Below are 13,531 nucleotides of genomic sequence, written 5' to 3'. Positions count from 1 at the left end.
TCTAACTGATGTCTGGTACAGCTACAAGTTAAGAGAATTTATTTTTAGATCTGTACGCAGGTTGTCTTTGGTAAAAGCGCGTGTATACGCGGGTTTCTCTCATTGAAGTAGCGTATATCTTTTGAAGTTTAATTTTTGGGGTTGCAGTTGGGTCTGACTGCTATTGCAGAGGTCTGTAGTCTGCTCTGTGTTCTGGTGACTGGTGTTGACAGGGTTTCAGTGGTTCAGTGATTCAAAGATTGATGATGCTAGTATTGGTTGTTTTGTGCTTCAATGATCTGTTATGAAAGTTGAATGAATTGTGGTCTTCAGATTGTAATGTTGTGCTTCAGGAATATCCAGTCTGAAAATGTATGAAAAGGGGTACCTGAAGGAAAGAAGATTGTAGGCCAGCACCTACGTACTAGTATCTTAGCTAGTACAAGAGCAAAGGGGGTTGGAGCTCCCTTCCAAGGAAGTTTGGAGAATGAGAGAAGGTTGAAGCCTTCAGCAGGTTGTAGCCTGCGTACTGGTATAAGGCTGCACCAGTACAAAAGATTGTAAACTGAAGTTTCATATTAAAGAAAGATAGAGACGACTTGCAGCAGGTGGTTTTCACCCACATTGGGTTTCCACCTTATATCATGGTGTTCATGTGTGTGTTTTCTGTGTGATGATCTGTTATGTTATACTGCACCTATTTTACTATCATGGTTAATAATGTCCTGATGCATTTACTGAAGATAAGCTACTGAATCATAAGTTTTCTTGTTATACGCTGGTTTCTTTAGACACAGTAGCGTGTACACGCTGTTTCACTTAACTGAAGTAGCGTATATGTTTCTGAGCATAAAATGAAAAAGTTTTTCTGATAATACTGATTCACCCCCCCTCTCAGTATTATTTCCAACAATTGGTATCAGAGCAGGTCCTTCAGAGAAGCTTGATCGCTTGAAGGTAGATCGTTCATCATGAGCAACTACGAGAGAGAAGCATCAATTAGGCGACCGGTTTTTGATGGGACAAACTTCAATTATTGGAAGGTAAGAGTTACTGCCTATCTTCAATCTCTTGGTACAGAAGTTTGGGACATCGTAGAGACAAGCTATGCTTTTCCTTCAGCTACTCCTACAGATGCAGTTGAGAAAAAGAAGTATGAAACAAATGCGAAAGCAGTCAGTACCCTATTAGGATGTATATCCCAAACGGAATTCATGAAGGTAATGCACTATAAATCCGCAAAAGAGATATGGGACAAAATTGTCACAAGCTATGAAGGAGATGAACAGGTAAAGCGTGTTAAACTTCAAACTCTCAGGATTCAGTATGGGACTCTCAAGATGTATAATGATGAAAGTGTGGCTAACTATTTTCTTCGGGTAGATGAGATTGTTAATTGTATGAAAAATTTGGGTGAAGAAATAAAAGAGGCTATTGTGGTTGAAAAGGTTCTAAGATCATTGTCCCCCAAGTTTGAATCCAAAGTATCTGCAATAGAAGAAAAGGAAAATCTATGAATTCTTACTATGTCTCAGCTACATGGAATTCTAACTGCTTATGAAATGAGAAAGGGAGGTCCATCAGACAGAAGAGAAGCTGCCTTCAAGGCATCAGGCAAAGGAGATTATTATGAAGCAAGCCACGTCCCAGAAGAAGAGGAAGAAGAATCAAATTTTGTCAGAAATCTTCAAAGAGGTTCTGGAAGGTTCAGAGGTAAGTTACCTTTTAAATGCTTTTCTTGTGGAAGAGTAGGTCATTATGCTGCAAAATGTCCTTATAAGGATAAAGGAAAGGAACCCGCTAGATGGAACAAGAAACAGAGTGCAAATAAGAAAAGCTACTACACTCATGAAGATAGTGATGGTCTATCAAACAGTGATGAAGATGAACGAGGTAATGAATATAAGTTGTTAATGGCATTTGAAGATGATGATTATATGGATGCTTTAGATGTGGATAACCTTTATGATGAAATTACTAGACTCAAGAGATGTATAGAAGAAAAGAATATGATCATTGATACTCTACAATTTCAAATTGATGAAAAGGAAAAACATCTTGAAAAATTAGAAGGTGAAATTGTTGGTCTTAGAAAAGAGATTGAGAAAACAAAAGCTATTAATCTTAAGTTTGTCAAAGGATCTAAAACTTTGGATGAGATTATCAATGTGCAGCGGTCTCCACTAAACAAGACAGGTCTGGGCTATAATGGAGAAACTTCTCAAGCATCCACCTCAAAAAGTTATCTTGATGCAGCAAGAAAAAATGAGCAAAAGCACAATGAAGACCATCAGGTAAAGCAAGGACGAATTGCAAACAGAAACTATCAGGGGCAATCCATCTTAAGGGTGAACAAAAGCTACAACCAGCCACAGGTAAAACCTTCTCAATTTGGTTCAGGAATAGACAGAAATCAATTGGCTGGTAGATTCGATAACCGCAGAAGTTTCTTCAATGGACAATGCTTTTCTTGCCATAACTTTGGTCACAAAGCAGCTCAATGTGTTTCATATAAAACGATCATGACTAGGGAAGCTCAAAAACTAAGAAGTATGACCGAGATTACAAAAAGGACCTATAACAACTTTTCGGTTCTTGAAAATGAAGTTGAATGTTATATTTGCAATAACTTTGGTCATGAAGACTCTGAATGCAGGAGCAGGTTTCAGCAGAAAAAGGAACAAGCCTCAAGCACCAAAACATGGAGAATAAAGGAACCACAAACAGAAAGATGTGGGATAGCATTTTATGCAGAGGGACAAGAAAATCTATGGTACATTGACAGTGGATGTTCGAAGCATATGACAGGTGATAAAGAAAAGCTTGAGTCATATTCTGCTCTGGAAAAAGGAAAGAAAGTCTCTTTTGGAAATGATACTCCTGCAACTATAAAAGGAAAAGGCATTGCTCAGTTAAAAGAAAAGGTCAAGGCTGGAAATGTTTTGTATGTTGATGGATTGAAGCATAATCTTCTAAGTGTCAGCTAGATGTGTGATCAAAGAACCGAGGTTATATTCAGATCAAATGGATGTCTTGTTCGTGATCTTGATACAGGTAAAACAGTGATCAAAGGCAAAAGAACTCCAAATAATCTGTACATATTTGAAGAAGGACAACAACAATGCTATCTGAGCAAGGATGATGAGCACTGGTTATGGCATCGGAGGTTGGGACATCTAAGTTTTTCACAAATAAGGAAAGCTTGCAAATATCAGGCAGTTCGCGATCTTCCAGATATCAAAATTCCTGACAACACCATATGCAAATCATGTCAGTTTGGAAAACAAACCAGAACTAACTTTCTAGAGAAAGAAGGATCAGCTAGTATGCCTCTTGAGCTAGTACATACAGATACATGTGGTCCATTCAGAAAAAGAACACCTCGAGGAGAAGAATATTTGATATTATTCATTGACGATTTCTCCAGGTTTGTCTGGTTAGGACTTATGAAGCACAAAGATGAAGCATTCGAAAAATTCAAATCCTTCAAAGCCTTAGCTGAAAATGAATCAGGACACAAGATTAAGTGCCTCAGATCTGACAGAGATGGGGAATTTACTTCAAATGAATTTTTCGATTTCTGTGAAGAACATGGGATAAGAAGAGAATTCTCTACAGCAAGAACTCCTCAGCAAAATGGAGTTGTGGAAAGAATGAACAGAACAGTCCAAAAAATGGCTCGTGCTATGCTTGATGAGTCAGGAACTCCTGCAACTTTCTGGGGTGAAGCTGCACATGCTGCGGTTGTTATTCTCAACAAAACAAATGTCCGGGTGAACAGCACTCAAACTCCTCATGAGCTCTAGAGTGGTAGGACTCCTTCCGTAAAGCACTTCAGAATCTTTGGGAGCAAATGCTATATCAAGAATACTGATGAGCAGCTTGGCGAACTTGAACCTAGAGCAGATGAAGGCATTCTTCTTGGATACTCTCCACATAGCAAAGCATACAAATGCTACAATAAAAGACTTGGCAGAATTGTTGACAGCATTGATGTAGTGGTTGATGAGAAGGGATACATTCCTAGGCAAGTACATCATGAAGACATCGAAGAAGATGAAGGCTACCCCCAACAACAGACTGATGAAGAAGAAGAACCTCAAGAAGAACCAGAGGAACAAACAAGAATAGAAGAAAAGACTCCATCCAGATATGTTCAGAAGAATCATCCAGAATCTCAAATTATGGGGCAGAAAGAAGCAGGTGTACAAACAAGAAGAACAGTTGCAGAAGCTTCAAGCTATTTGGCATTACTCTCCTCTACTGAACCACAAAATGTGAAAGAGGCATGCAAAGATGAATGTTGGGTGAAAGCAATGGATGAAGAACTTGAGCAGATCGAAAAGAACAACACTTGGGAGCTGGTTCCTAGACCAAAGGATAAGAATGTTATCGGAACAAAATGGGTCTTCAAAAATAAATTGAATGAAAATGGAGAAGTAATTAGAAACAAAGCCAGACTTGTTTGTAAAGGGTATGCGCAGCAAGAAGGAATAGACTTTGAAGAAACCTTTGCTCCTGTTGCACGACTTGAGGCCATCCGAATGTTCCTTGCTCTCTCAAGTTTTCAAAACTTCAAAGTATTTCAAATGGACGTGAAATCAGCCTTTCTGAATGGAGACTTGGAAGAAGAAGTATACATTGAACAGCCAGATGGGTTCATTCTTGGAAATGATCCAAATCTTGTATGCAGATTGAAAAAGGCTCTCTATGGTCTCAAACAAGCTCCAAGGGCTTGGTACTATCGGTTGGACAAATATCTTCACCAACAAGGCTTTTCAAAAGGATCAGCAGATAGCAATCTCTATATGAAAGTTGAAAATAACAAATTGCTAATACTTGTTGTGTATGTAGATGATATTATCTTTGGTAGCAATGAAGAGGCTATGAGTCAAAACTTTGCCTTGGTTATGCAGAAAGAATTTGAAATGTCATTACTTGGAGAATTGACATACTTTCTTGGATTGCAAATCCAACAAAATGAAGGAGGTATTTTCTTGTCTCAAACCAAGTACCTCAAGCAGATCTTGAAGAAGTATGGCATGGAAGATTCAAAGCCAGTATGTACCCCCATGGTTACAGGATGCAGCCTCAGTACAAATGATGAATCAGCAGCAGTTCATCAACCAACTTATAGATCCATGATTGGGAGTTTGCTTTATTTGACAGGTACCCGACCAGACATTATGCATGCAGTAGGAATTGTTGGAAGATTTCAAGCCAACCCAAAGGAAACTCATCTTCAGGCAGTCAAAAGAATCTTCAAGTATCTTCAAGGGACTCAAAATTATGGCCTATGGTATCCTAGAGATACAGATCTCACTCTTCATGCTTACACAGATGCAGATTGGGCCGGAAGTGTGGATGACAGGAAAAGCACAAGTGGTGGTGCATTCTTCATGGGTTCCAGATTAGTATCTTGGTTCAGCAAGAAATAGAGTTCGATTGCCTTATCTACAGCTGAAGCAGAATATGTGGTTGCGGCATCTTGTTGCACACAACTTCTTTGGATGATGCAGACCTTGCAAGATTTTCAAATTACTTGCACTCCACCAGTCTCTATCTTATGTGATAATACAAGTGCAATCAGCATCTCAAAGAATCCAGTCATGCATTCAAAGACCAAACACATACCAATCAAGTATCACTTCCTTCGGGAACAAGTGCTTGAGCAGAAGGTCAAGTTGGAGTATGTTCCTTCTAAGGAACAAGTTGCTGATATTCTCACAAAACCACTGCCCAGGGAAACTTTTGAATATCTCAGACAAAAGCTGGGAGTAGTTGATGCTTCATCCTGCTGTTGAAGCTTGTCTGTTCTACAAAATGGTTGGTATACGCAATTTGCGTAAGGGATATCCGCGTATATACGCCGATTTATGCGGGGAAAGTTGCGTGTATGGTGTACGCGTGTTGTAGAAATCATATCCGCGTACATATGCTGTTATATGCAGGAGAAGTCGCGTATATGGAGTTCTGAACAGCAAGGGCAGACTCTGGTTGGAGAAGGTCTGAGATGGGTATGCCAGAATTCTTCAGGCACAGTTTCAGGGGGTGCAGCAGGCACAGGTTCAGGGGGAACAGCTTAAAGTCTCATAAAGCATTGTTGGCATTTAGATGCTTTTGGTTCTAGTACACAACTGTTGTTGGTTTCAGGAGAAGGAGCTCAGAAGGAAGGAAATCTTGGTTGCTGATCTAAAAGATGTTTATCAGATGCTGCTTGTGACTTTCATAAGTCTTGGTCTGGATTTGTTGTCTCTATGTCATGCATTTTTTTTTGTGTGATATCTCTTTTATGGTGTCAAGGTCATGTAACGGCCTATGTTGGTTTCCCCACTATGCCTGGGATGAATGATGTAATATAATTTGTTGTTTCTGATGTATCTCCTCTTGGTTGGGAGTATGGATGTATGTATTGAGTCTTTTGGTGATAGGAAGGTCCCTTATGGTGTATAAGTCTTGGTTCTTTTGAAGAACATCTTTTGCAGATCTTGCCTACAGTCAGGGGGAGCATGTTTTAGCACAGCCAAGCAGAGATATCAGCATGTACTCAGGGGGAGCACAGCCCTTTGCCCTTGATGACAAAGGGGGAGAATGATTCTAAGGATCTTGGGGTTGCCATCAAGTCCAAAGGGGGAGATTGTTGGCATTTTTGCACAGGTATGGCGCTACGGTACAAGTGTTGTCCTTGATGGCAACTCTCTTTGATGACAGATCTCAGTCCAGACTACAAGAATGAAGAGAAATTTCATATACGCAGGTTCATTAAGCCCAAGCTGCGTATATACGCTGGTGCCCTATATACTAAGTCGCGGATACGCAGGATTGCAATATACGAAGTTGCGTATACACGCAGTTTCATGAACAGAAAAGAGCATACATGTCGAGAAGCTTCCCTTTGGTCCGTGGTAGTTAGTCCTCGATACTTGAGCCTATGTTTTTGGACCAAGGTATCTCGACAGTCGTGTTGATCCCGAGTTTTGAAGTTGATGGTATTGTATTACTATGGTTTTGGCCCGTGGTATTGAGGAAGGCCTAATGCTATATAAGGAGAAGAAGATCATTAGGCAAGGGTATGGAAAAGACTTGAATATCTGAAAAAGAATGAGATCTGGTATGCAGGTTCTGGGTTGCTTGATCTAAGCTGAGGAGAGATCACACCGGTTGATGGAAGACTAGATCTAAGGACAGATCAGGATCTAATGGTTTGAAATGCACTATTATGATATGGTTGATTATGCGTATTTCTAGATCTGCATACTGACGCAATGTTATGTTCTGGGTCTAACTGATGTCTGGTACAGCTGCAAGTTAAGAGAATTTATTTTTAGATCTATACGCAGGTTGTCTTTGGTAAAAGCGCGTGTATACGCGGGTTTCTCTCATTGAAGTAGCGTATATCTTTTGAAGTTTAATTTTTGGGGTTGCAGTTGGGTCTGACTGCTATTGCAGAGGTCTGTAGTCTGCTCTGTGTTCTGGTGACTGGTGTTGACAGGGTTTCAGTGGTTCAGTGATTCAAAGATTGATGATGCTAGTATTGGTTGTTTTGTGCTTCAATGATCTGTTATGAAAGTTGAATGAATTGTGGTCTTCAGATTGTAATGTTGTGCTTCAGGAATATCCAGTCTGAAAATGTATGAAAAGGGGTACCTGAAGGAAAGAAGATTGTAGGCCAGCACCTACGTACTAGTATCTTAGCTAGTACAAGAGCAAAGGGGGTTGGAGCTCCCTTCCAAGGAAGTTTGGAGAACGAGAGAAGGTTGAAGCCTTCAGCAGGTTGTAGCCTGCGTACTGGTATAAGGCTGCACCAGTACAAAAGATTGTAAACTGAAGTTTCATATTAAAGAAAGATAGAGACGACTTGCAGCAGGTGGTTTTCACCCACATTGGGTTTCCACCTTATATCATGGTGTTCATGTGTGTGTTTTCTGTGTGATGATCTGTTCTGTTATACTGCACCTGTTTTACTATCATGGTTAATAATGTCCTGATGCATTTATTGAAGATAAGCTACTGAATCATAAGTTTTCTTGTTATACGCTGGTTTCTTTAGACACAGTAGCGTGTACACGTTGTTTCACTTAACTGAAGTAGCGTATATGTTTCTGAGCATAAAATGAAAAAGTTTTTCTGATAATACTGATTCACCCCCCCTCTCAGTATTATTTCCAACAATCTTGGCACCTCCTCAGCGAAATTTTGTCAATTTTTTGAAAACCTCACCATCCACACGTTTTTCCTTCAAAACCCATGTTTCAGTTTTTTCCAAAATGCCCTCTTTATATGAAAACCATAAAAAAAATTGAATATGATTGCGCAAAGATAGAGCATCTGAGAAATTTGAATTTTCACTCTTATTTCCTATTCGTTCCACCTGTTCATGACCAAACCCTCTTATATAAGGATTTTGTGGAGGAAAAACTACCATCTATAGCAAATTTTGGTGCCTTGAAGGTAGTTAGCAAACAATTTTGACCATGACTGTGTTTTGATTGTGTAAAGTCTGAAAGGGAGTTTTTTGCAATTTTATCAGTTTAAGAATATGTTTCAGAGCTACATCAGAAAAAATACACCTCCTTCCATCCATGGATCTACAGCAGTGGTCAACATGCCTCTTCAAAAACCAAATTTGGCACTTGACTGCACTTTAACTACACAAAAATATCAGACATTTCTCTGTTTGGGTCATCGTTTTGAAAATTGTTTTGTGAACAACCAGAGGTGAATTTTGGGAAACCATAGGAGGTTTTGTTCCTAAGACACTAAAGTACTATAACCTATCTCGCTTTTTACACAGTTCATATAGTTTGAAAGCTATGGGGCACTTTAAGACCCATTTTTACAGTTTTCAAGAGAAAATTGACATGGCAGACATCCTAGTCATTATCAAGATTTTGAATTTTTGAAAGGAAAGGTGGAATGTGAACCAGTTGAGAGATGGAGGCATGTAATAGGATGTATTAGATGAATGTATTAGCATTAAGTATCATCTATCTATTTTTTTTAAATATTTTTCATTTAATAAATGCAGCCCCGTTTTTCTGCATTTTAGTTTTAGGTTCATTAAACTTGTCCTTTGATATTTTGAAGAGGAATTCGATCACTTTATTGATGATTTTGAATCCATATTATATGTCAAAATGAAAAACAAATGGGATTAGTTATTAGATATTTTTGTTAATTAAGATATTTTGTAAATAATCACCTATACATACTTCAAACTTTAAAGCATTATGGGTTGGAACTTGTTTAGGAAGGACTCATTAATGTAAAGAAGCTCATTGTGCCATATTCGGTCAAATTCCAGTAATACAGTTGCAGCAATTTTCTTGTGTCACTTATGTTGCTGAAGTCTATCTATATTCGTTATTTTGTTATCTTTGTTATTCATATGTTTTCTCATAAATCATAATTATTCTTAGAAGGAGAAGAACATAATTTGCTGGAAAATACACTCTGTTTCTGGCTTACTGATAATTAATATGTTTTCTACTTAATGATTAGTATCAGAATTCTTAACTACTCTAGTATAATTTGATTCCCTCATATTTTCTTCCAAATCACATATCAACCTTAAGAATCCAACAAAGGTGCCTACCCTGCCCTGTAAGGTTGCCTATAAAACCTATCTTTGATTGAACCAAACCTGTGACTCCATTGCCTAGTGGCTTATTTTACCATTTTCAACCCAACCCAATTCTAAAAATCCAAACCTAAACTTTATAGCTAGCCTAATATTATTCAGAAGAACATAGCTAAATCAGATAGAGATATCCCTCGCTGGAGTTGGAAGGGCTAGATTCCCAACTCCCAAATTGGTTTTGTGGTTACCTCTACAATTATTTCACAGCCTTATAAAATTATAGAGTGATAACATAGTGGCGACCATACTAGGGCAACGTTTCATCATCCTTAGGAAAGGGTATCAAGTTTTAGATCCCATTGTTGATGGTGGACAATGATTTGACACAAGAAGCTTGAACCACTCGCCTGGCGACTCCATTGTCGAAGAATCCAGACTGCAAAACACTCATGGAGACTCCACTACACACTGATCGGGGTGCTTGCTAAATAAGATGATCAGGTATGTGGCAAACCCTATCTCTATTGAAGCTTTAAAATAATTCTGGGATGAGTTTGCATATTATAAAATTGATGAGCTTTTTAAACAACCATGTTTTATTGTTTGAAATTATGCAAACTTTCATCCGAAATTAAACTTTTTTTCTTGAGTTATTTGTTGAAAGACTTGAGAAGAATACTGAATTCTTAGATACTCAGAATCAGTCTTACAGTTAACAAGATCCGAAATAGTTCTTTGAAAATCTTCCTTCGCTAAAATGAGAGGATATTGTACTACCCTTTGATTTTCAGATTGACAAATGTTCTGTTTTTGTACACGAGATTAACACTGTACAGTTTAAATCGTGGTTTAATATTGAGGATGCAATTGGAAAACTCAGCCATGTTAAACTGGTCATTGAATACCTAGAGGGTCAACTAATAGATTATGTCTTTATTGATCCCATATCAGACTACATGAAGGGTTTTTTCAGCTTGATTTTGCAACCATGTTTTCATTGTGAGAACCAGATCCATCGCCAATCGCCATTATTACTACATTTGGCATCTTTAATCTTTTTGATGCACAGTGAAGCAATCCACTTATTTCAGCAGCTACACAACGAGATTCATTCACGCTTTTGTGTTATTTGATTTAGCAGTTTCTCAACAGCATAGGGTAGGTAGGTGTGTGTCAATAAGCTCAATACTCTAAGCATCTTTGCAAAGATTTCAGTTTTAGTTTGCAACAGAGATTTCAGTTTTTTAGTATACAATTCAGATTTTAGATTGGAAGAATGGATTTGATTTTGCTTTAGGATTAGAACAGGTGGTCGATTCATTTTTAGTTGTAGTGGTTTCATGGTAGAGCACATTGCAGGCTTGGGATCAGCCCAATGGATAAGGCACTAGTCTACAAAATTAGAAATATGAGATTCTTTGTTGCCCCACAGGGGAGCCATCATCCCCAGTTGGAGCCACTGTTACGGTCCTATAAATTTTATAGGCTGAGTTGTTGTTGTACCTTATTATTTAGGTATGAGAGATGTAAATAATGATTCATTTCTAAAATTATTTCCATAAAAAGGTTGATCATAAAATTTGGATCCTAAATATCTTAGCTAGTCATCATTAGTGTTGTCAACTCAAGGTATTAGTACTGAAATTGACACCTAATCACTTGTACTATCCCCTCATCAAAGCTTTCCCTCCCCTTTCACTTCACTTATCCTATGCAATTATTCCATCTCCCCTCATTATTTCCCATCAATCACTCCTCTTACATACTCTTCCCCCCTCATTTCCTTTCCCAATCTCACTCCACACCCCTCATTTCCCAAAGGAGAAATTGAGCAGTGCATCGTAGAAAAGAAAGGAGAGTGATTTTCATAGTTTCAAACCCTCATCGTTGCCGACTGCATAAACCCTAACTACACAAAGAATGCATAACGTTTCCCTATAATCTTGGTGCCTCCTCAGCAAAAAAATTTCAAGTTTTCTGAACACCTCACCATCCATAGTTTCGTCCCTTCAAAACACATGTTTCAGTTTTTTCCAAAATGCCCTCCTTATATGAAAACCATCAAAAAAATTGAATATGATTGCACAAAGACAAAGCATCTGAGAAATTTGAATTTTCACTCTTATTTCCTCTTTGATACCGCCTTTGCATGACCAAACTGACTTATATAAGGATGTTGTGGAGGCAAAACTACCATTTGTAGCATATTTTGGTGCCTTGAAGGTAGTTAGCAAGCAACTTTGATCATAACAGCGTTTTGACTGTGCAAAATATGAAAGGGTGTTTTTTTCAAGTTTAACAGTTTAGAAATGTGTTTCAGAGCTAAATCATCAAAATCACACCTCCTTCCATCCATGGATCTACAGAAGTGGTGAACAAGCCTCTTGGAAAGCCAAATTTAGCACTTGACTGCACTTTGACTACGAAAAAATATTAGACATTTCTCTATTTGGGTCATCATTTTGAAAATTGTTTTGTGGACATACAAAGGTGAATTTTAGGAAACCAGAGGACATTTTTGTTCCTAAGACACCAAAGAACAGTCACCTATCTCATTTTTTCCACAAGTCATGCAGTTTGAAATCTATGGGGGTAGCATTAAGACCCATGTTTATAGTTTTTCAGAGAAGATTGACATGACAGTCAGCCTAGTCATTGACAAGATTTTTAATTTTTGAAAGGAAAGGTGGAATTTGAAGCAATTGAGAGATGGATGAATGTAATAGGATGTATTAGATGAATGTTTTATCATTAAGTATCATCTATCTAGTGTTTCAAAATAGTTTTGTTTTAATAAATGCAGCCCCGGTTTTTCTATGTTTTAGTTTTAGGTTCATTGAACCTGTCCTTTGATATTTTGAAGAGGAATTCGATCACTTTAGTGATGATTTAAAATCCCTATTATATGTAAAAATGAAAAACAAATGGTATTAATTATTATATATCTATGTTACTTAATATATTTTGTAAATACTCACCTATACATACTTCAAACTTTGAAGCATTATGGATTGGAACTTGTTTGAGAAGAAGGAATCATTGATTTAAAGAAGCTCTCCTTGCCATATTCAGTCAAATTCCAATAATACAGTTGCATCAATTACAGGATTCTTGTGTCACTTATGTTGGTGAAGTGTGTATATCTTTGTTATTTTGTTATATTTGTTATTCATATGTTTTCTCATAAATCATAATTATTCTAAGAAGGAGAAGAATAGAATTTGTTGGAAAATACACTATGTTTCTGACTTAGTGATAATTAATATGTTTTCTACTTGATGATTAGAATTGGAATCCTTAAATCCACTGGTATAATCTTATTCCATCATATTTTCTTCCAAATCACATATCAACCTTAAGAATCCAGCAAAGGTGCCTACCCTGCCCTGTAAGGTTGCCTATAAAACCTATCTTCGATTGAACCCAACCTGTGACTCCATTGCCCAATGGCTTATTTTACCAGTTTCAACCCAACCCAATTCTAAAAATCCAAACCTGAACTTAATAGCTAGCCTAATATTATTTAGAAGAACATAGCTAAATCAGATAGAGAGATCCCTCTCTGGAGTTGGAAGGGCTAGATTCCCAACTCCCAAAGTGGTTTTGTGATTACCTCTACAATTATTTCACAGCCTTATTAAATTATAGAGTGATAACATAGTGGCGACCATACTAGGGATGATGTTTCATCATCCTTAGGAAAGAGTATCAAGTTTCAGATCTGATTGTTGATGGTGGATAGTGATTAGACACAAGAAGGTTGAATCATTCACCTGGTGACTCCATTATTGAAGAATCCAGATTGCAGAACACTCATGGCGACTCCACTACACACTGATCAGGGTGCTTGCTAAAGAAGATGACAGGGTATGTGGCAGACCCTATCTCTATTGAAGCTTTAAAATAATTTTGGGATGAGTTTGCAAATTATCAAATTGATGAAGTTTTTTCAATGTCTGTGTTTTATTGTTT

This window comes from Pinus tabuliformis, chromosome 5_1 (genome assembly GCF_031772625.1).
Source record: "Pinus tabuliformis cultivar Carrire ecotype Pingquan chromosome 5_1, CPIR1, whole genome shotgun sequence".
In the NCBI taxonomy this organism is placed as follows: Eukaryota; Viridiplantae; Streptophyta; class Pinopsida; order Pinales; family Pinaceae; genus Pinus; species Pinus tabuliformis.
This window is presented reverse-complemented; position numbering follows the sequence as displayed.